The sequence below is a fragment of the Uranotaenia lowii genome, chromosome 1 (assembly GCF_029784155.1).
Source record: "Uranotaenia lowii strain MFRU-FL chromosome 1, ASM2978415v1, whole genome shotgun sequence".
NCBI classification, from domain to species: Eukaryota; Metazoa; Arthropoda; class Insecta; order Diptera; family Culicidae; genus Uranotaenia; species Uranotaenia lowii.
In genome coordinates, this window is record NC_073691.1 from 98,500,641 (window position 1) to 98,525,725 (window position 25,085).

The 25,085-nt window shown below is 33.8% G+C and overlaps 1 long non-coding RNA gene across 1 annotated transcript; it reads right to left on the reverse strand.

The window, feature by feature from the left end:
• Positions 1–23,372: 23,372 nt before the first annotated feature.
• On the reverse strand, positions 23,373–24,300 carry LOC129740282 (uncharacterized). Its single transcript, XR_008736189.1, has 3 exons — positions 24,195–24,300; positions 23,982–24,127; positions 23,373–23,920 (listed from the first exon to the last, which is right to left on the reverse strand). It is a non-coding gene; the product is annotated as an uncharacterized LOC129740282 (long non-coding RNA).
• Between the last annotated feature and the right edge of the window lie 785 nt (positions 24,301–25,085).

Here is a 25,085-nt window from a genome sequence, read left to right on the forward strand (position 1 = left end):
TGACCATTAGTTTTTTGGACTTTTTTGATAAACGCAACTGTGTATACGCTCCTGCCAGGTCAAGTGAGCAAAAAACTCTGTAGCCAGCTAAAGAAGCAAAAGTTTCTTGGGGCAGAGGCAAAGGATAACAATTCGGGATTACTACTTTATTTATGGAAACCTTGCAATCGATTACCATTCGTATCCCCCCATCCTTCTTTACAACTGCGATGACCGGAGATGCCCATTCGCTAGCATCTATCGGAGTTATTACGCCATCCTTCTCTAAACTTTCTAAATGTTCAATTACTTTATCTTTTAAACGGAATGGCACATCATAAGCCTTTTTAAATATTGGATAATGATTTGGCTTCAAAACTAGATCAGCAACAAAACCTTTGATTGGAGTAGACAGGGACTTGTCAAAGATATTGGAAAACTTGCTTTGTATTTCCTTTATCGTTTGATCCGTTGACACAGCCAGTTGATTTATTCTGGACCCAAACGCATTACGCCAGTTATCAAAAAACGTATCTAGCCAGTCCCGACCCAATAGTGGATCAAAAATGCTATCACTCCTCAAAACGATCAAGTAAACATCCTTTTTTAAATGATTTAACTCAACCCGAACCAAAATGCGACCTTCTACTTGTAAACGACTGCCGTTAATGACAGCCAAACGAGTATTACTTTTTTGCAAAGGGATATGCTTGAGCTCTGCTTTATATTGAAATAAGCTTATGACTGAAACAGCAGCGCCACAATCAATTTCCATCTTTAACCATTTTTTTGAAACTAAAACGTTCCGAAAACAGGGCTCGTGTAATTTGTTTACAGTGGAAATCTTCAAACAATCATATTCATAATCTGAAACGGAGTGATATGAATGATGACGTAAACTTTTTCGAAAATCATTTAACATGGGAGTCAACTTCTCCAACTTTATTTCCTGCAGGTCAAAGAAAAACCTACGCACATGCCCTGATCGTTTGCAAAAATAACAAAACAATGGCCGTAGGTTGGGCGAAAAACTTGATCTGCAACCAGAAAACAAACTACCAACTCTTTGATATTGACACGACTTAGATTTCATTTTTGATTTATTTTATTTATTTTACTTTTTATTTTATCTTTTATTGCTTCTGGTTGTACTGCTTGTTCTGTTTCTCGTTCACCAAAGTTGGTTGAGGTCTGGAACGCTTCATCAAATCGAATTTTGTGCGAATTTTCCGACCCAGGAGAGCTTCAGCAGGAGATTTGTTCTGTGGAAGTGATGCGTTCGGAGTGTACCTGTAGGTTCAATTTTCTTCTATGAAGCATCTGCTTTGTCTATCCGTCATTTAATTTCAATCTTTAATTCTTCTATCAAGAATTTTCGTAGTAACAAGTTCACCGCAATGCCATTAAACTTTCATAAAATAAAAAAAAATAGTATTAAGAATCACTTGACGAAGGATGTTTTTGAAGATGTATCAAATAAACCCAGAGAAGAACGTTCAAAATTTGATTGGGTTGATCGTTTACGTTTTGGAGAGCTGGTTTATTATAAAATTTTTCGACCGACAGACAAGACGTTGGCTCGAGGCAAAATTTGTAAGACGAATTTCTCAAAACACGTTTGAAGTTTCCGTCGAAGGCAGGTTATACTCAGCACATCGTAATCAATTGAAAGCGTTTGGGCTTCAAAGTCGGTTTAAAGGTGTTTATATTTCTGGAAATACGAGGACGACAAAGCGAAAAAGGGAGGATGACAAGGATGAAGACGATCGAAGCTCAGACGATGATGGCGATTTTTATGGTTTTCCATCGGATTCTTTCATTTATCAGGACAAAGATATTGATTCAGAAAACAACGCTGAGTTTTGGTCAACGGATGCGCTGATCAGTTTATGCGTTTATGATCAGTTTAAAAGAAACGTCTATCAACAAAAAGCTTCAAGCCCCAGTTTAAAAGATCCAGACACAGCACAACCTCTACGTCGTTCCAGTCGTATTAAACGGAGTCGAAAAGAACCTAATTATCGCTATTACAAATGAGTTGTAAAAAGTATTTAAATTTTGCCAGTTTTCCTAGTTTAGAAAAAGAAAGTTTGTAATTGTTTTATTTTTAAGTTTTTTCCAAATTATATTTTTAACGATGTTTCTCTTATCTTAAGAATGGAGATGTTATGGTCACCCTATTTACCACAGCATCGCTGGCCGATGCTGTGCAATAAATCAGTTTATGTTTGACCATTGACGCGAACACAACTTCTTTAACACTAAACGTACCGGATGCGGTCAAATGACGGTTTTTGAACTTTAAACGATGATTACGCCTTATATAATTGTTTTTTCGCAAATTTAACGACAGGACTATTTTTGTTTTTGAAATGCAAGTATTTTTGCGTTTTTAAATTTTTTTTAAGTGTTACGGTTTTCGAATAACGTATGTGGTATACCTATTCATACCACGAGCGGTCAAATGACGGCAAACACCGTTTTCGCTAAAACTCCCTTGTTTCTCAACCGATTTCTACCAAATTTATAGTTTTGAAAAGCTTATAACTCGACTCAAATATGTTTCTCAGACAATTTTCAGTTACAATCAATAACTTTAAAGTTATTCACAGTACAAGAAAAATTTTATGAAAAAACATGCTTCAGGAAAAAGGTTGTAAATCAGTTATTGAGTGCTCGAAAAAAATTTCACTTAGTGCCTGAGAAAGCTGAAGTTAGAAGCTATATGTTGCACATATGGAAAATTTTTTTAAAAATTTTCTAAGATCATGGCCACAAAAAATGTAAAAAAGTTGTGTAAAACCCGTACTTTTCAATCAATCAACTGCCAAAGCTGTTCCTGTTACAGTAGAAAATTTTGAAAAAGTGAATTGAAAAGTAGACGTAATTTGTCACATTTTGGCATCTTTAGATTTTTGAAATACGAAGAACATAATTTATGACGACTTTTCAAAGGTAGCTGTTTTTCGAACTTTTTATCAATTTGGATTTTCTAAGACAATTCCTACACCTAAGCTAAGCTTTGCACTGGATTTTGAGTACGTTAACGTTAAGTTTAGGCAATAAAACTATATGCAAAAGAAAGCTTATTTCATACCGGTTCTAGTGATGTAACTGCATTGGCGGTGCAATGCTTGGAAAAAATTTGATAAATAAAACAGTGAACTATTTTCTGAATTTTGAGAAGTCAGCACAAATTCTTGCTTGGCAGACGGGCGCAGTGGATGGTAATATCTCAAAGCTATTTAACACACGAAGACGGGTGAAAGGAAACGAAAAAACAAACGAGCATTCGCTCAAATTTTCTGGTTTTACTTTCAGAAATATATTTATTATATTTTTGTAAAGCATTGCACCGCCAATGCAGTTACATCACTAGAACCGGTATGAAATAAGCTTTCTTTTGCATATAGTTTTATTGCCTAAACTATACGTTAACGTACACAAAATCCAGTGCAAAGCTGAATTTGGTTGTAGGGATTGTCTCAGAAAATCCAGATTCACAAAAAGTTCGCAAAACAACTACCTTTGAAAAGCCGTCAAAAATTATGTATATAGTATTTTAAAAATCTAAAGATGCCAAAATGTGACAAATTACGTCTACTTTTCAATTCACTTTTTCAAAATTTTCTACTGTAACAGGAACAGCTTTGGCAGTTGATTGATTGAAAAGTACGGGTTTTACACAACTTTTTTACATTTTTTGTGGCCATGATCTTAGAAAATTTTTAAAAAAATTTTCCATATGTGCAACATATAGCTTCTAACTTCAGCTTTCTCAGGCACTAAGTGAAATTTTTTTCGAGCACTTAATAACTGATTTACAACCTTTTTCCTGAAGCATGTTTTTTCATAAAATTTTTCTTGTACTGTAAATAACTTTAAAGTTATTGATTGTAGCTGAAAATTGTCTGAGAAACATATTTGAGTCGAGTTATAAGCTTTTCAAAACTATAAATTTGGTAGAAATCGGTTGAGAAACAAGGGAGTTTTAGCGAAAACGGTGTTTGCCGTCATTTGACCGCTCGCGGTATGAATAGGTATATACAAAGTGTCGGTATGTTTAGTGTTAATTACTCCCGATAATCACCTCCCGCATATAGTGTAAATATAAAAGGTGCAACAGTAAATCTTTGCTCGACTTGTAATGTTACAAATGATGTGAAACATGTTTTGTTAGAATGCCGTAAATATGATAATGAAAGGTGTGAATTTAATTTAAACGGCTCATTGCAGTTCGTACTAGGAGATGATAGGGAAAGAATAGAAAATCTGCTGGGTTTCCTACAAAAAACTAATTTATTAATTGATATTTAGAGGAAAATTTTATATCTTAATATGTATGTTGACAATTGTAATAATTTTTATGACACGAATAGCCTCATAAGCCTAGTCCACACTAGGCAACATGAACTGCGATTTTCGTTATGAGACGAACTTTGTTGTCTGTTGTTGTTGTTGGAAACCTGAGACGGTCTCAGTGTCTCCCGAAGAAAATGGGAGACGCTGAGACCGTCTCGAGACGAGCCGTCTCCTAGTGTGGACTAGGCTATAGGTGTAAAGTGTCACTAATAAAGGAAAAAAAAAAAATCTGAAAATATCATTCGATTTTGAAAGGTGTAGCAAAGCAGCCGGGTCAGCTAGTTGATATCATAAATCCCAAACATAATTTCAAATCAAATCTTACGAAACCTCATGATGAGGCAGATGTTCTTTTTAAATGTGATGATACATATCTTGAAGGCGTACAACCGGAAACAACATGCCAAGATGATTTTACAGGGTTGCTAGCGAATTTTCGTTTTAAAATTCCAAAGTTTTTCCCGGTTTTCCACCGGCTTTTTCCCGGTTAAAAATTATGATTTTCCCGTATTTATTATACTCGTTTTTGAATATAAAATCATGGTGAATAAAAAAATCAATGTGAAGCCCTCAATTTTTTATCAAGTGTTTTTCAAACCTTATTAACCAATAAGAAATCGAGAAAAAACTTTCGACGTATTTTAACATGTTGTCGTTTCGTATCAAATTAACAGGTTTTCATAAATTTTTGGATCGAATGCAACGAAATTGGCATCTATTAGTGTTCAACTTCCAAAATAAAATGTGGTTTTTTGAGCAACAGTGCCAGAATTTCAGTTTTTCTAGAATTGGTATAGAGTTGTTGAAAAAAAATGTATAATTAGTATAAAAAAATGTAGAAAATATGCATCGACCCATAGCGTCATATCAGCTTGCAACTTAAATAGGGATTTCCATACAAAATTGAAAATCATCAGATTGCAGGAAAATATTTAGTTATTTTCCAAGTGCTGATATTTTTTTTGTACAAATTCAAAGACATGTTTTAGAAAAAAAAATTGTTTTTAACAAAACAAACAATAACTTTAGTATTGTCATTTGAACAAAAGATCCGTGAAAATATAGAAAATCGTGAATAAGACAGGACTGAACTTTATGGTTTGAATGCAGATATTATTTTGTATCAACATAAAGACCTTACATTTCGATAGGAGCTTGTTAGGTTCCTTATCCCCCATGGTTGTCAGCATCTCAAAGCATTGGTGAGCTCTTTCCATTTATTGAATTTGTTATTTGTGAACATTATATTTCTTTATTCATCAATCCTATCTGTCAAGTAGGAATTTCCATCAAAACGATTAACCCTTCCCTTTCCTGTCTGAAACAGCATCTTTACATGTAGAGTCGTATGAGTTTTCTGCACCTGAAAAGTTCATCTAGCTGTTCAGACTATCCCTATATGATTACATTGACTTGCCAAGGTGTGCATTGTGGTATACACTGATTCTCAATAACAACACTTGAAATAAGTATTGAATCCAGGTACTTACGGCGTGTTCGTAAATAGATTTTTTCTATCGAAGTGATTTTTTCTATCGATGCTGGCGTTCGTAAATTCAACCAACTGTATACAAAAGCATTGGAAGGTGATTAAATCAAATTTTGACATCTACCAAAAAAATCGATGCATCACCCAAACAAATCAGTTTACGAACACGCCGTTATTTTGGCATCTTGTGTTGGGTTTGATTATTAGTTGTACCTCGTGTATCAGCCAATGCAAGATGTGTGCTATGCTATGCTATGCTACATAAAGACCTTACATTTCGATAGGAGCTTGTTTTTGACACAATTTTTACATAAGACGTTAGACATATATTGAAAAACAAAACATAACATACAAGGCTTCGTTCCTCAGGCCAATTCAAATGATATAAATACCCAACAAGAACAATGAAAAACAATATCTTTTCTGGTGAAAAAGAGATTCCTTTGGTCAGAAAAATGTAACTTTGCTTAAATATTTGCTTTTTGCATAAAATAATGTTATAAAACATGTAAATTGAACACTGATTCATTTGACGTCAAAAGCTAAAACTGGTATGTAGTCGGAAACTAGAAATAAGGCCCTAAGAAATTTACTTCTCACTGGTGAAAATTGTACAAACTTGGTATCATTGAGTTACCAAACATTTTGTATTTAATTTTGTTGATTAGAGTTTCGCTTTTAAATGTTTAACATTTGAGTTCTGCTTGTAAAAGGAGCGCGCTTGCGTAGAGAGAAAAATTAGATATCTCTTATTCGCTCCGCAAAATTAGTAAAAAGGCGATTGTAACTTCGTTTGTCAACTAATGAACGGAAATAAGCGTTGATGATGTCAACCTATATCGAGACTGTCGAAACTAGTCTTACAATTAAATATAAATTAAAAAATATTTTGCTAATTCAGTGAAAAAATTTCAAACATGACAATTTTCCCGGTTTCCCGGTGACGCGATGAAATTCCAAAGTTTTTCCCGGTTTTCCCGGTTCGCTAGCAACCCTGATTTTAAGAATCTGACTAAAGGAGATGCAATTTATTATAAAAATAATAATAAAAATTCTATTCAAAAATGGGTGCAAGCACAGTTTTTAAAACAGCTTTCTACGACTATTTCTCAGGTGATGGTAGGCGGAAGGATTGTTCTGGCTCATAGGCGCCAGCTGAAGTTGATGCCAGCTTCTCAACGAAGGACATCGGTACATTTTACAATCCAAGAAGAAGAAGATGATGATTTATTACAAAACCGTGGATTTGGCAATGGCAAAAGGCGACGCAGCGTAGATGAAACAGCTCAGTTTTTGTCCGATTCAGATTCTGACTTTTATGGATATCCAGCTGATTCGTTTATCTACATGGAAACAGATCAACCAGATGATACTGCACCGACCATGGATTTAAATGCTTTGAAGGCAATTCGAATAAGAAGATCTGATCGAAGATCAAAGAGAAGACGCAAAGAAGATTATATTTACTACTAAACAACGAACATTATAAGTGAATCAAAATATCGATTGAATTATTGGTTACGTTTTAATAAGTTGCATTCAAATATCATTTAAATAGTTAAAGTTTGGTTGTTACATTTATACTATAATATTTAAGTAAGTCTTCGCTTAAAAGGGTGGAGAAGTTGATGTATCTGCTCTCAGCGTGTAGAACGCTTTCGACATCATGGGCTCTTTCGAACAAGAGAGGAAATTCTCTCAGAGTATTAGAAGGTGATGATTGAGGGACCTAGACTTGTATAATGTAGGATTAATACAGCCTCTTTGATTCTATCATCCAACCGAACAAGGTGTTTTATTTGGTTCCGGAATTTGGCTATCCCTTAAAATAATTTATTAATTCCCCTGCGTTGAGGATATAAAAGTTGTCAGCTGCGGTACAAGAGGCTCTATGGTGGCGACGACTGCGTGGAAGAATTGAGGAGGAGTAGGCTGTTGTAATCCATTGCGACAACCAAAGCGCTATTTTCGTTGCCCAGAATGGTGGATATCATGCAAGGATCAAACACATTGATATCCGTCATCATTTCATCAGGGATGCATTGGAGAAAGGCGAAGTTGCTGTTGACTACATCTGTACGGAAAAGCAAACTGCTGATGGACTGACCAAGCCACTGAATCGAGAGACGATACATTTCTTTCAAAATGCTCTCGGTCTGCAGCATCCAGAAGTTTGAGGAGGAGTGAAGAAGTTTTCCAATCGAAGCAATCAGGTATTCTTAAGAACACTGGTTGCTATGAAGAATAAATAAAATTTTCATTATGTTACTTGCCCTTACGAAAACCACACGCGTTTTATTTTACTCTGCCCATTACACATGCATCTGCATTGATGACAACGATTAGTGCGTGTGTGCAGAAGTATAGGCAAAGGAATGACCGATAGCAATTGTACTCAACCCATTATTGCAGGGCTCTGTTGGTTAGTAGAGAGCAGGGAATCCAAAAATCGGTATCCTCCGATAGAATTTGCCGATCAAAACACCCTTGAGAGAGATTTTCATCCTCCAGAACACTTTACCTAGCGCTTATCAACTTCAATTTTGCTCCCGATAAGTTGTGCTTTCCTATTCAAATTTATCGTCTCTTGTAACGTTAAGGATAAGCAACAACAATTTGCTGGCACTCAAGGAGGACACCAACAGAGATATTCTTTTAAAAAAATTGGATTTTGCTGGCATTCGGGGAACATCGTTGAGTTTATTTAAAAGTTATCTGACTGACCGATCTCAATATGTCAGCATGAGTAATAACCAAAGTTCTATACTACCTATCAATGTCGGAGTCCCACAAGGCTCGGTTTTGGGACCACTATTTTTTATTATTTACTTAAATGATATGGCCCTCCTACCTTTGAAAGGAACACTAAGACTCTTTGCTGACGATTCCTCCACGTTTTACCACAGTGATAGTCATACAATCAATGATAATAACTTATGCAGTGATCTTGTTTTATTGAGTGATTATTTCCGTATCAATAAACTAACTTTGAACCTAGATAAATCAAACATATTAAGTTTCAAACCTAGTAATCGTTCATCATCAAATCCCTTACCAGTTACCAAATCCATATATCCCAGTATAAAAGTTGTCACTGAGTGTAAATATCTTGGAATAATTCTTGATGAGCAATTAAATTGGAACCAGCATATCGATAATCTTTTAGCAAAGCTGAACAAAATAAATGGAATTGTTTGTAAAATAAGACGAAGATTGCCACTAAATGTACTACTTATAATATATCATTCACTTTTTCACTCAATACTGACATACTTGGTTTCAACTTGGGGTAATGCATGCAATAGTCAGATCAATAAATTACAGATCACCCAAAACAGAATTCTTCGCTTAATTTACAATCTTCCTATCCGTAGCCACACAGTTGATCTTTACAATAGTATCAACAACATCATTCCAGTCAGAGGTTTGTACATAGTCCAGATTTGCAGCTTCATTTTTCAAAGTCTTAATAGAACTACTCATTGCAATATAACATTTAACCGTTCTATCTAACCACCAGTATCTTACAAGAAATAGAAACATGCTCGATCGCCCCACCGTTATTTCTTCTATTGGTGAACGTTCTCTTGCCTTTAGTGGCGTTAAATTTTTCAATTATTTTGAAAACAAATGTGGATCTTTTAATAATAACGTTCAACTGAAAAAACTTATAAAAGAACATCTTTTGCAACCTCATTTCTTATCAACACTTCTAAAATCTTATAACATCTTTATATTATAATTTCAATTTTACTTTTAATAAAAAAAAAGAGACATCTGTAATATAGTCATTTTTGTTATTTGAGTTTGATAGATTATTAAGATTAGTTTAGGTATAAGTAGTATGTAATTTGGGTACTCCTTAAGCGGCTTGACCAGTGGAGTATTAAAGAAATAATGTAAATAGCAAACTTATGAATAAATAAAACATCAAATCAAATCAAACAATTGCTTGATGCACAAGGTGCCGGGCCGACCCGACCGGTAGACGCACCAACAAAAAATACCAACAATTGCTTGATGACGCACAAGGTGCCGGGCCGGACCGATCGATCGGTAGATGCACCAACAAAAAAATACCGAAAATGCCAACAATTGCTTTATGACACACAAGGTGTCGGGCCGGACCGACCCGATCGGTAGACGCACCCACAAAAAATACCAACAATTGCTTGATGACGCACAAGGTGCCGGGCCGACCCGACCGGTAGACGCACCGTCAAAAATACCAACAATTGCACGGGGCGCACATAAAGAAATCTGATGTTCACAGAGCAAAGTTCGAACAAGTTATCTTGATCGGCATTGGAAAGGGATGAGAAGTCATCAGTTTTTAAAATTTATCGCTAAGTGTTACGCAAGTGATAAACCATTTATCATTATCAGATCGGTTCGATTTGTTTCCCTGGTAGAGAGACGAAGAGACTAGCTAGAAAACGCCGGTGTCGGTCGGTCGCACAGAAAATACAGTCCATTTATTCGAAGTTGAGCGTTTTGATTTAAGTTTTTTCCAAATACATGTTCCCTGTGATCGTATCATCTTATTAGTGCCGTGTTGTTAATGAGTTATCCGAATAATCAATGCCTGGGAACTCCGTGGCTTAACCGGACCAGTTACTTTAGGGATTGGCCCTAACACAATGTTTATGTTTATATTGTTTGCAACAATGCAATTTGCACTGGTGCATGTGTGTGCGTGGAAAAAGTCGAAGCTCGAGCTTCGATCTCAACCCGTCAACCCTAATTTGGCGCTAGTGTTTTGTCGCTAGAATTTCGTGGAAGCCGATAGCGCCTGCAAATATCCAAAGAAAATCTGCCCGTAGTCATTATATTGCACATACATTTACTGATTGTCACACAAGTTATTTCCAAGGTTGTAATTTTGTTTGAAATCCCATACATATCGTTACACGGCTCTGTCGATTTAGGTTAAGCGCAATATACCTTTTCATCTACCCTATCTTGACTTAGCCCTACTCTTCTTCACAGTTGTACCATTTGTACTGTGAAGCAGGAATGCAGGTGACTTCAAGGAATATTTAAAGGAGGTAGTGCCGAGGCAGCCTTGCTTTAGTATTAGTACCGTCTGTGACGTCACTGTTGCCAATAATCTGTGAATTTATATGGAAATTTTTCCTTTTTTGTTAGCAATTAAAAAAATTTGAAGATTTTTTCAACTTTGAAGGCACACAATTCTAGAAATATTATTGTTCTTCAAGACTGATACTGAAAAAGTTGAATTTAGTACTTAGTTGTTTTGCTTTAATTCAGACGATTGAAGTTGCTGAGGTATCTAACTCAAATTGACAAAACTTGATAATTAGTTCAAAATTTTGCTTATAAATGTTGAAATCAGTTAGGTTTGAATCGTTGATAAAATAAAATAACCAAAAATAGTATTTTTCGAATCCGAACCCAATCTTTAATTAGAATTTAGTAAACCAAAGTTGCAATGGTTTTATTGGGGTTAATTGTTCTAAACTAGAAATTCATATGGTACACCATGTTAGATTCAAATCATGACGATGAGGTGCACTGCCATAAGCTACCAATCAGACCTTTTGAAAAGGGAAAATTATTATTTTTGCTCGTTTCACATAGAGCATGACTGTGCATTCAATAACAAATATTAAATACAAAGAAACCTCATAGCACAATCAAATAGTGGCCTTACAACCTAATACGAATAAAATTGAATTTTAATTTAGTTCGTTAATGTGTTTAACTTTGAAATTTGAGTTTTACTAGTATAAACCTTCGACAGCTTGGCAACAGTGACGTCACGAAAAAAATCCAATATGGCTCTCGGCACTACCTTCTTTCAATATTCCTTGAGGTGACTTAGTGTATTTTACAACAATAAAATGAAAAAAAATCCGTCATCAGATTCGTTCACAACCTGAGGCACCTGAGGAAGGACAATTACTGGTTGTGACCTTCCAGCTAACTACTCTTTACGTATCGGATGCTTCATGTTCAAGGCCTACAACAACAACGTTCCGGATTATCTACTTCAGCACATACAGCGCGGACAGATGGATAGAACTAGGACATTAGTTGTCCCCCAGCATACTAACAGCAGCGGAAAAAGCGTCCTTGTCTACGGAGCATTTCAAGGGAATTCTTTAGCACTACCTATCATACACTCAGAGGAAATCTTATTATAAATTTCATAAGATACATCTTATGAACCACTTTTTTGCGTCCAAACTAATTTTTCATAAGAGACTTATGAAATTCTTTCAATTTTCATACGATGTTCTTATGAAAAATAGAAGAAACGGTATTGTGAAAAAATGATGAACACATTCATTCATAGCATCAGTTTTTTTTCATCATCTACGAAGCAATCGCCAGTTCATAGTTATTATAGTTTTCCTTCAATGTTAAATGTTATTGTTATCTCCGGAATGGTAAGTTCGATTTGATGTTTTTGGTGTGAACGTTGAATATATTAGTAAACCAAAATACATTATTTGTTTACTTTTCAGCAAGCTGATCGGCAAAAAACGAAAGGTCGAAGATTAAGATGCGGCAAAAAAAAACTTTGATGGAGCCGTCTGTTGATGCGCTGCTGATGGTGACCATGAAGGATTTAATTTTAAACAAATTTGGCAAACAATAAAGTGAATGTTTTCAGCATGAAATATCGAGAATTTTTCTTATTAGAAAGTGATCTACTGTTTCCATAAGAATCTCTTATGAAAAGCAACAACCTCTCAATGAAGTAGGCGTTCATCTTCAGAATTCATTCGCGTCATAAGACAATCTTATGAATTTCATTAATTTTTCTTATGGCGCCACTTCATAAGAGAATCTTATGGCATACATAATAGTATTTTTCTGAGTGTACAGAAAAACACTATCTCCTCATTTAAGTCAGCTTTCTCTTTAGAATAGGCTAACCAGATACTTTCAGAAATAAGCGGGACATTTCACGAAAAAAAAGCGGGAAATTGCCGAAAAAAGATGGTCATTTAGGAAGCTCATACAAAACATAATTTTCATGACCATCCTTATAGATATAATATGGTCAGTGGATATAAGGTACACCGGGGTAAGTGGGGACGGGTTTTCGTATAGTTCGACTTTAAAAAATCATTAAAAAATCAGCAGTGGGTAAATTTTGATAAAATCGCGTTCAATGTGATGCAGAACATGTTGTTCACAAATGCTGAAGAGATGAGCTTGATAGACGCAAAGCGAAAAAAGTTATCACGTAAATTGTTATGGACTGCTGGTGTCTTCACTTACCCCGCTTTATGGGGTAAGTGGGGACGGTACACTCAGGCAAATTCTTATTATAATTTTCATAAGATGCATCTTATGAACCGCTTTTTAGAGTGTAAAATAATGTTTCATAAGAGTCTTATAAAATTCTTTCAATTTTTATACGATGCTCTTATGAAAAATAGAAGAAACGGCATTGTGAAAAAATAATGAACACATTCATTCATTGCATCAGTTTTTTTCATCATCTAACTGTACGAAGCAATCGCCAGTTCATGTTATTATAATTTCCCTTCAATGTTAAATGTTATTGCTATCTCCGGAATGGTAAGTTCGATTTGATGTTTTTTGTGTAAACGTCTAATATATTAGTAAACTAAAATACATTATTTGTTTACTTTTCAGCAAGCTGATCGGCAAAAAACGAAAGGTCAAAGATTTAGATGCGGCAAAAAAAAAAACTTTGATGGAGCCGTCTCTTGATGCGCTGCTGATGGTGACCATTAAGGATTTAATTTTGAACAAATTTGGCAAACAATAAAGTGATTGTTTTAGCATGAAATATCTAGAATTTTTCTTATTAGAAAGTGATTTACTATTTCCATAAGAATCTCTTATGAAAAGCAACAACCTTTCATTGAAGTAGGCGTTCATCTTCAGAATTCATTCGCGTCATAAGACAATCTTATGAATTTCATTAATTTTTCTTATGGCGCCACTTCATAAGAGAATCTTATGGCATACATAATAGTATTTTTCTGAGTGTAGATTTTCCCTTTAATTTCTCAGGAAATTTTCAACAAATTTGTGTTTTTTTGGTTGAATACGTTACTTTATTACTCGAACGGTCCAAAATTTTGGAAAAAGTTCATGGTACTATTAATAAGGCATCTTTCAATGATTATTGTGTGTTATCCTATATTATCGAAAATATATACTTATTTAAGAAAAAAACAAGTACTTTTCCCAACTTTTCATGATCTGAATGCTAAATAAAGCTAAATTGCATTGAATGAAGGAGAGAAAATGGAAAAAATGTGTAAACATCAAGTATTTATAAAGCCGTCCCCACTTACCCCAGGTAGGGTTTGGAGACAAAATTTTAAATTTTTGCAAATAAACCCTTTTTTCTCAATTTTTAACCTTCGTTTCTTTTCCTAACTGGTTGTTTCGAATGTAAGGATTGTTTCAATGTAGAGTTTTTCGTCAAGAGCCAGCTAGTTTACGAGAAATTTGCGATTGAAAAAGATGCACATGAACTCCACATCGTAGTTAAAAATAGAAAATTTACAAAAAGTCACCGTAAACATCCGCAATAGTCGGAACCGTATCTCTTTTACAGTTATTGGATAGATTACAAGTAAATTTAAAATTCTGCATTAAAAGTTTGAAAAAATAGTCCACAATATTGTTTTAATAGCCACCGTCCCCACTTACCCCGCGTCCCCACTTACCCCGGTGTACCTTATTTATATGTTCCTTCAGCAAAAATAGTTCATGGGAAGTAATTAAAAATCGACAAATGAAATTTGTTAAAAAAAATTAGATTCTTAAGAATACCTACTTCCATCTTTGTAAACTGCGAACACTTCAGTCAAAAATGTTGTAGTTCAGAGTAATTTAAAATCCCGAATTTGACGAAAGTTTTCATATTTTTCAACAGCAGTTTTTGATCATCTACCAAGTTTAATCAATTTGACTAGTCAATTTATTTATTGTTTGATTGAAAATATATTTTATCGCTCGATAGTCCAGTTCCATGTTATCTGGCGTTTTTCAAAAGAAAAAGCGGGATATTTTGAGAAAAAAGCGAGACGGCGGGACATTTTCTAAAAATCCGGGACATGTCCCGCTTTTGCGGGACGGATGGCAACCCTACTTTAGAAAGATTTCTAGGAGCGTGACAGAATAGAATTAATTAATTCACTTGTTACTATCAAATTGTATTTGCTTGACCCTAACTATGATTTTATATCGATGGGCTGACTTTAAATCAATAAAGCACAATTACAATTACAAAAATATATTTACAAATCATGCAAATGTCCTTTATTTTGGAAAAATGAATGAAAAGCTGTATAAAAGGTTATCAATATAAGCTGAACCTGAAGATAGCTGTTATCCCAACTATCCTAATTGCCGAATTTGCAAAATTTTGCACTACGAGCTACAAATTTTCTTCTGGTCAAACTAAAATCTAAAAAAGTAACAAATCAAATTGTTGTCCCGTTATTAATCTGTATTTATCTTTAATTGAAATACAATAATCAGTACTTACTTTTTTGGTTATCCGAAAAGCGTATCCTGATTGCGATTTAATAATTAAATATCCAGAAATTATAGGTAGATCTTCCATCATAACATTTTTAGAGGAATAAGTGCACAAAACTGTGGTTTACACGGTAACCAAAGTTACTGTATTCTGTATAAAATTTCATACAGTTTCGGAAAAAGTGTCTCCACTTAGTTCTATGTTTGGGCGCTTTACGCAGAGCGTGAGCAAAGAGCTTTTACATTTGAAAGCTTTTGGCCAGTTGCTCAATGAGGCTTGTCGGGAAGCGCTCTAAACTAGCGACCGCTTGGAGTCGCCACTCTCATTGCACGCTCACTCCAGTATACTCAAATCGATACACGCTAACTTTTTTTTCTTAATCTGAAACACACACTTAAATTTATAAAACTTTACACATTATGCAGTTACGAATATTCAGAATGGAATGGAAATATTAGTTTTAAATCACTGATCGTTGCAGATTTATTTTTGAGTTACAAATATAACCATTTATTAAATGCAATGTTTATAATGAATTTGATATGTTTTTGCATTCATCATCCCCAACATCAAGTTTCAAGCTTCTCGATCAGAATATTCGGGATGGATTGTTCTGTATGAGGATCAGAACGCGGATGTCAATACATAAATTGAATTATTCAAAAATTTGAATAAATGGGAAATTGCCCGTTGCATGGTTGGATTTTGTGAATTGTTGTGCAGTTGCAGCCATTATACTTATTTCACCATTTCTCCAACTTGCCAACTTTCTTACACTCAGTTTCAAGGTGAAATTTATTTAATACAACGAAACTTTTTTTAACACTAGAAGGACCGGCAAATTGAATATACCTATTCGGACCGTGACCAGTCAAAATGACTGGTAAAGGGGAAATTTTTTATATCATAATATTTTTAACTTTTTTCTTCTGAAATTATTTTATTATTTATTCAATCACATTTTCGTTAAAAAATGGAAATATTTTTTCACCATGGGTGCACGGAATCACCTCAATTTGGCATAGTTGACGAATGCGTGTATGTCATAAATTGAATATTTCAAATAATTATCAAAAAACTAAAACACATTATCAATCTAATTATAAAACCAAGTTAGATGGCTATAAGTATTGACCATGGGGGCACGGTTTCACTTTAGTTTTGTTTTAGTTGATATTTTCTAGCATCCATCGCTCTGAAATTTTTCAACACGTTGCCTATAAATTATACCTGATATTGTAGGTTTTAAAGCGTATTTTCTCTATAAATAGAGCAACTTACCATGGGTGCACGGATTCACCGTCATTCATCCAAAATCAATTTTTTGCATGCTAAAGGTAAAACATAAAAACTTTTATAGATTTAAATGAAAATTTGTGTTATATTTATGGTTTTTCACTATGGGTGCACGGATTCACTGCATTTTAATCAAATATTGGACTTTTTGACAATTTTTTAAAAGCATTTTTACAAATCTTAATTAAACCAAAATTGAAACCATGGCTTTCATGTTGAGACACAATGATTTAAATAACGATTTTTATTTTAAGTTCCGTTTTTTATATATCAATAATATCTTGAAATATGAAATTTATTAATTTTTTATAAAAAAAACAGGTTTTTGCAATCGTATATTTATCTGATAAGGTCTGATAAACATCCAAGAAATTGGAAAACCGTTACCATGGACCGAGTAAATTTTTGAAATTATATGCATCAAGTTATGTCGTGCGACGGAAAACAGTGAAATAAAAATAATGAATCAACATTGTCAAATGTACACGTTGATTTGTTTTTCCTTAAAAGTTTTTCGATTGACCAATATTGCATTTCAAATACCTATCATATCTAACTCAAAAATAATTTGTGTTCTGAAGCAAGTTGAAAACTATTTATCTATTATATAAAATTCTCTTGTAACGGTGTTTGTAGGTGGTTTGTAGTACTACTCCTCTGAAATCACCCAACCGATACAAATGAAATTATTTTTAGAATATTCTGTGGGCATGCGAATCGGTTTATATCGAATAAAAACAACAAAAAGTCGCATCAATTGTCCGCAATCATTAAATTTGTAATAAATTGAATCAAATTAAAGTCATGGCCTTCAATTTTTTCGAGATTTTCTTTACTTTGGGCGCCGGGCGGGCGGTTTGTTATTCGTCTCCATGGTCGAGGCGTCGCGAGCAAACGTCGTGAGAGGATAGTAACCAGGGCATAGCATACTGATCAGTGGGAATATTTGGGCGCTTATTTCTCAACCAAGCATACTTTCAATGCACGTGGTGGCGATATGAAGCCTAGATGTGTTTTTTTTCTACTTGATTCCTAGCTTATTTGTACAGCACATATGAATAAATGAAGCCTAGATGTTACCCAGATTGATATTTTGCCGATCGAATTAAAACCATTTAAACGATTTTGAAATTTACAACTATTTTGATTTCGTGTTAATTGAAGCAGCAATTGTTATCTTAAAAATATGAATTTAATTCTGATGCATAAGATATAACGGTATTACTCTTCGCGGAATTTTGAATAAAAAAAGAAAGTGAAATGATTTACGTACAATTGTATAATTTTTATGCTTAGAAGGTTAGTTTTGATTTATACCGAAAACAGTAAAATGAAAAAGATGTATTCAACAGAATAGATCTAAAACATTTTTTGAACATGTACAAATGTACTTAACTGAAGACGTATCAAGCGTCTTTAAATTTGAAGAACAACAACAAAAGCCATTTAAAATGAACAGATATAAACTGAAGAAGAGCCTGTCCTTTAATGTAAATATAAATTAACTCTTCATCTATAAATTGATGGGTCCAAATTAACAATCTGACAAAATAAACTCAACTTTTTTTTTAAATCATTCACCGAAAAACTGTTTACACATTAACTGTTTGTTTACACACAATTCAAGTACGTACCTAATATTAAAAGTGTGTTTTGTTTTACATACTTTGTCTACATTGAAGAGACTTTTGATCCACTCTTCTGTTGAAAAGTTTTTTTTTGTGATTGATATTCCGGTGGCAGCAGAATTTTTTCGATATATTTTTAATATGACCTGATACAAACATCGATTTTGGCAACATTCGATTTTGGCAACATCCGATTTTGGCACATGTGCCAAAATCGAACGGTTTTTAGAAACAACATTACCTTTTGGTTTTTGCTATAACAGGACCAATTTAATTTAGACAAACACCATTAAAACATTTTTATGTTCTGAAATGGTGATAAAATGTAACAATAAAAACAAAAAAAAAATTAAAAAATTTGTAAAGTATCCAAAAATGACAAAAAGATGAAAAATTCAAAAAGTTCAAAAACAAATTCAAACAAAAGAGTGAAAATGATAGAAAACAACTAAAAAATGATGAAGAATAACAAAAACAGCAAATATGACAAATGAAAACAAACATTATAAACAAAACCGTGTGTCCGTTCGGCACATGTGCACACTCACATGGCGGTCGAACCATCCATAATTAACTGTATCGAAAAATGTAGTGCCTTCTCTATTGGGTACTACTTCTTCAATACAGTTAATTGATGCAGGACAAAGAATTTAGCATGTGGTAAAGCTTCTATTTCGAATGCTCTTCGCTCTTTTCACCACCTTAGAATTTTCTTCTGATCTTCTATCCGTCTTTCATTTCAACTCTTTAACCCTCACCGATAAAGCCGCAAATTCATTTCATAAAAACAAATTCACGGTGATTTCTCCTCTTAAAACAAAACAAGAAAAGTGCAAAATGCATCAAAAACATGATGAAAAAAAATTAAAAATGACTACAAATCTTCGGAAATTGACTAAAAATAACGTTTTTGATCATAATAATAGTTATTTCGTAAAAATAACTGAAAAAAAAAGTTGAGAAAAAAAACCGTTCGATTTTGGCAACATCCGATTTTGGCAACACAAAATGTACGGGCGTGTTGCCAAAATCGAACGGGGTCTGTAATTCCTGTCATTTGACAGGATGAAACAAATGCAAACACGCCTTTTTAGAGAATTTTTTAGAGAATATGAAAGTTGAACTGTGGTAATATCCGTTTGCACTTGCCCCGATGATTCTTTTTTGAAAATTTAGAATTACAATCAAAAAGACATTAATTTTTTTTATTTTTTTTGTTTCGATTATAGTCATTTACCATCTTTATGGCATTCGCGACTTTATCAACGTTACAGTTGGCGGATCGTTATTGAAAAACTTATCCGGTACAACTGTGTTCGATGTTTACTCTTGGGCTCGAACTCGCGGGCATCGGCTCAGGAGACAACAGACTTGCCAACTGAGCTATATCACAAGCCCATTAATTTTTTTTTATGGTTTTGAGAGATTGTTCCAGAAAATAAAATGAACTCATGAAACCATCGATTATTGCATTTTGTTCTGTTTAATATAAAAAAAAATCTGCTTTTTGATTAAATGTTATTGAATGCTGAAAATATTACATAAACCTAAATGAATACGCAACATACCACCAACAATGTTGAAGAAATTTTTAAATCAGAACATCGCAATGCTTCAATTAGAAACTCTTGATAAAAATGGGTTAAATTAGCTCATATGCCTTTTAAGATAAAGTAGAAAAAATGCTTTGATTCGGTTGAATAACAAAAAAAATTTTCAAACATATTTTTTCCTCCTTTCAAAACCAATTCTTTCCTGGATTCATTGGGTTAAAGTTCAAAGGAATTTAATTTGCATTTTTTGATTGCATGAATATTAAAAAATAATTTTCAGTATGAAAAATTGCTAGATTTCATGCCATGACAAGTGCATTTCGGGAACTGATTCGAGTAAACGGAAGGAGGGAAATGTAAAAAAAAACTAGGACAGTGAGACGATTAACAACTCAATATTGAATGCTATTTTTAAGTTAATCAGCGACGTATAAATCGAAAATGGGCACAAAGTTTGACATGGTAAGACGAAGTTTACTGGGTCTGCTAGTTTCTATATAATTTTCAACGGCGAATATACAGCCAATCTATCAGAAAGGCTGGCGCGAGCCTGGTCTAGGTATGCCATGTGTACTGGGTTCGATCCCCGATATCGGCAAGAAAACTCTTGGGTTCAAACTTCAAACCCCATACACTGAACAAAATCGGGCTATATAATATATCGGGTCAATCCAATAACTTCTATAAATTAGGGTATTGATAAAAGATAATAGCATTTCTAATGAAAAGTAAAAGAAAATCCAATAAATTCTAGCACTTGGTTTTGGTTGATAAAAATCCGTCTGAAACTACTAAAAGATCCTATAAATTCTATAAGGCAGTCACCCGTAGTAAAATGCATAAGAAGATCCAATAACTTTTATCAAATTTAAACCATTTAAATAATATCGATTCTGAAAAGGAAGATTATTCGTTTGTAAATTAATCATTGTTCATTTTCAAAGCTCAATCCAAAATACTGGTAAGTAGTTTATTTCGATCCAGCTCAAGAAGAAGACGATTTATGTGAGGGAAAAACTTTATTCGCAGCTTCATGTGGCTCAATCAAAACATCCAGCTTGATGAGATGACTTTTTTTTGACGTCGCAAAATATTTCGTCGGTAAGTTTATATAGTTTAATTATTTTGAAGGAAAAGTAATAGCGTTAAAAACCATTCCAGAACAAAAGTCCATTAACCATATTTTATGGATACCACCACACGGCAATGAGCAATACAACACAGGAAGAAAGACCAACTGTATTGAAAGTACGGAGAACATCCATAAGTGCATGATATGGAGGATGCGGTATATATATTAATTTAAAAAAAAACTAAATTTAAGGAAAGCAAGTAAAATAAAGCAAAACAAATTTTTAGCAAAATAAACATTAGTAACTTTCATTGGATCCCACGATACCGTTTCATTTCATCGGCAAAAATAATAAATCATATCAACTTGCCACACTACTGGATTTATCGGAATTTCCAATGAAATCAATCCTTCAACCATTTCAATAGAATAAATTCTTTCTAGTACTGGTAAAAAGTATTGGATTTTCTAGTAGTGCAAAAGCATTAAAATTTCCGATATTCTTTATAGCCCGATTTCGTTCAGTGTAAGTTGCCGACAGGTAAGATGTGTTCCTTTCTCTTATAATAAGAATGTTCAATCAGTTGCCAGCTGGCCAGGTATATACACGGGTGCCGGAATACCTGTTAATGAACTTACATTGGAAATTTGTCGAACCTAATAATCTAAGAATGCATGTGAATGCATACTTGGGCAGAAACTGCGATGAATCCGTGCACCCATGGTGGATAACCAACATATAACAAATATTCCGTGCACCCATGTTGAAATATCATTTAAATTATTCAGTTTCATAGCTGATGTCTTCAAATTTGAATAAAAAAGTACACAATTCATAATTATTTTACTCATACTAGTTTAGTATAAAACATATTTATTGCCTAAAACTACTCGATTACTCGTATTTATTCTAACATAACTTTTACAAATCTTGATGAAATTCCGCCAAATTTTGACAGAAAGTTTGATTATAGTTGAGCAACAAAACAGACCAAAAAAATTGGGAGTAAAGTGCTTGAAGCGCCACACAGCGGCCAGTCCGAGAACTTTTTATACAAATCTTCGTGACTTCGCATCGAAAATCAATAATTTCATAACGAATGACACACTTCTGCTCACCATAAATAAACTTGGGCTCATTGACTTGAATGTAGCTTGTAAATGAAACCAAAAGCAAGCGAAAAATTTTTATCTTGTTTGAGTTATAGGGTTGTGAATTTTACCAGTCATTTTGACTGGTCACGGTCCGAGTGTCCATGGCGAAATTTTTCTCGCTTATTAAAAGAGCTAGTGAAATAAAAAATACACAGTTTTGTAGAGATTCAAAATTCATGAAAAGTCGTATTTTTTGCGAATTTTTAAAGCGTAGTGTTCGAAAGATATTCAACAAACGAAGTGCCCAACCATTCATTTTGACTGGTGCGGTCTTTCTAGTGTTAAATATGATAGCATCTTTTCAAATTCTGGTAGTGTTAGTTTGAATAATGGTTGCACAAATTGTGCTACATAGGAAAAAAATCTGATACTTCATTAATAAAAAATATTGCATTTCATAGCGTTATCAAAGCACAGGAACGAATTGAATTTTTTTCAAGTTTTTTTTTCAAGTGATTATAAATAATATTTTTATTTTTCTTTAACAAAATCCTACACTCAGGGGAAATCTTATTATAAATTTCATAAGATACATCTTATGAACCACTTTTTTGCGTCCAAACTAATTTTTCATAAGAGTCTTATGAAATTCTTTCAATTTTCGTACGATGTTCTTATGAAAAATAGAAGCAACGGCATTGTGAAAAAATGATGAACACATTCATTCATAGCATCAGTTTGTTTTCATCATCTAACAGTACGAAGCAATCGCCAGTTCAAAGTTATTATAGTTTTCCTTCAATGTTAAATGTTATCTCCGGAATGGTAAGTTCGATTTGATGTTTTTTGTGTGAACGTTGAATACATTAGTAAACTAAAATACATTATTTGTTTACTTTTCAGCAAGCTGATCGGCAAAAAACGAAAGGTCGAAGATTAAGATGCGGCAAAAAAAACTTTGATGAAGCCGTCTGTTGATGCGCTGCTGATGGTGACCATGGAGGATTTAATTTTAAACAAATTTGGCAAATAATAAAGAGAATGTTTTCAGCATGAAATATCGAGAATTTTTCTTATTAGAAAGTGATTTACTGTTTCCATAAGAATCTCTTATGAAAAGCAACAACCTCTCATTGAAGTAGGCGTTCATCTTCAGAATTCATTCGCGTCATAAGACAATCTTATGAATTTCATTAATTTTTCTTATGGCGCCACTTCATAAGAGAATCTTATGGCATACATAATAGTATTTTTCTGAGTGTAGAAAAGCGAAACAGAACACGCTAGAAACTATTAAACCATTTACGATTCAAAAATAACCATTTTTGACCTTTTCCCGGGAAATGTCATTTTATGAGTTCTCCATGAGAAGCCATAAAATGACTTCTAGGGGAGAAGTTCAAATATGGTTATTTTTCAATCGTAAGAGACAGCAACCTAGAGGTAGAAAAATGGTTATTTTTGAATCGTAATTCGGAAAGCAGAATAGCAAATGTGGAAATTTTCAAAATTGTAGATAAAAACTTAGAAAAAAAAACAATGTTTCATTTTTTTAATATTGTATTTCTTGTTTGTTCAACACTCTGGTTTCTCTGGTCCCGATTGGCTTTCCAGTAAAGCAAAACTTTGTTTTCCGGTTCTGCTCTGAACTTTTAGGAATGGCGTTTTTTTTCATTTTTGATTGATTTTACTGGCGGATGTAACCAGCCAATCGAACAGTGTATTCCTCTACCTCCCTCAAATACTTCTTAGCCGAAGCGCCTTGATCTGGGCCGTTCCGGCCAATCCCGAATCGTTCTCATCATCGAAGTTGAAATTTCTTCCAGCGGCCTCAAAGGTTTGCCCCTCTTCCTCATCGCTGTCGTTTTATTTTTAAGATTTTTCCAGCTCCCGGCGAGCAGCCTTTCCGGAAGATTCTTCCTAGGCCGGTTTGGTTTTGTCAAACTGAAAATAACATGTAGTTTCAATGGCAAGTTGGAGGTTTTCAAAATCGAGCGATACTAACCTTACGTTTGGTCGCTGTTCCATCCGGATGAGCGTTTTTTGGATTTTTTCGTAGCTTTTCGGCGTTCCGCCTTAAAAAAGGAGCATCAATCAACTTATCCTTGACGACGAAGGACGAGACGATAAATTCCGAAGAAAATGCGGTTCCTGCAGAGTTTTGATTTTTAAAGTTCAATGTCTTTAAATAGGATGAATGTTAATGAATAAAACTTACCTTATGCGTTAATGGTTGCAGCAGTTAAGTCTTCACGTTGAATCCGGAGACTGTTGAAAAATTGTACTGCAAATTACTAATAAATAAAAAAAAATCGGAAAAATGCAGCGCGAAGAACGACCCCATGATTGCGGAAATGTACAATATTTTTCCGTTTTTTTTTTAATTGAGGTTAAATTTTCATCCTTTTTTTGGTTAATACCCGAAAACTAGAAATATGGTTTAAATGGTACCATAAAATATTGTTGAAAAATAACCATATTGGCAGTTTTACAGGAAACACCAGAAAATGGTTATTTTTCAATAAAAAATGGTTAAATTAAAATGAGCGTGAACTGCATTTGCAGATAATATCTGCCTCTAGAGATAATATCTGCCGTTTGTAGAATTTCTCACTTGAGGAACCATCATTGAACGTAGGAAATGTGTGAGGGCGGGATTCACACCATGATTTGATTAATGTTATTTAACGGGACACATTATCCAACCTTATGATGAAATATTAATTATAATTTGAAACACTATATGCCTTCTTTAACCTCCCCAATCTTCACCCAGAAAGCAATGTAATGGAGAAAAATGATAATTTCCTCCTTATCACAGTTGTTTTTTTTTCGTTCTACCAGACAAAATTCCAACTGCAGATTTAAATTGCTATTCTGTGTACTTCTAATTGGTTAGTTATTATCTTTCTTGGAATGAAAATAGTTTTACTCTGTATTTACATTGGATGCAAAATTGGGTTATTCATAAAAAGTGTAGCACTTACACCTTCAAAATTATTAATCGATTGTTGCTCAAAAATTGTATTTCATTTATACAATTTTGGGTAATTTTGGGTAGCCAATATACAGATGTAAACTAATGCCATATTCGTTTTCATCCTGGTGG